Below are 578 nucleotides of genomic sequence, written 5' to 3' on the forward strand. Positions count from 1 at the left end.
GTTCCAAGCCATTAACAAATCTTAGAGGAGTTCAAAGGTTTTCAAGGGAGAGAGAGAGTTCTTCAAGGGTAAGTTCTCAAACTCTTCTCCATTAATTTCTAGCCAACTTTAAGCTTGGATTTATGGATGTAAATTTGTGGTTCTTGAGGAAGATGTGTTGTAATAAGGGTGTGTGAGTTTTATGTTGGTTTTGTGAGTTATGAGGTTAGTTTAATGTGGTATGATTATGCTTGATTTAAGTTTGCTTATTTCCGGGTAGAGGAAAAATTTTCGGTTACTTTGAACGCGAAAATAAGAAACCTAGAGTGAGATTTTTCAATGTTTCAAAGCTTGAACTTATAGCTCTCGATGTTTTGAACATTTTTTATGACTATGACAAAACCCAATTTTAACTCTAAAAGCAAGTTTGAAGCCAGTTTGTAAAAATGGATGGGCTGTCAAACACAGTTTCGGAAATAGAAAAAAAGGGGCGATTGCTACAGCATTGCTACAGCAATCCTACAACATTTTAAAAGAAGATTTGCTGCAGCAATCCTACAGCATTTTAAAAGAGATTGCTACAGCAATCCTAAAACCTT

Source organism: Morus notabilis, unplaced genomic scaffold, assembly GCF_000414095.1.
Source record: "Morus notabilis unplaced genomic scaffold, ASM41409v2 Scaffold966, whole genome shotgun sequence".
Taxonomy (NCBI): domain Eukaryota; kingdom Viridiplantae; phylum Streptophyta; class Magnoliopsida; order Rosales; family Moraceae; genus Morus; species Morus notabilis.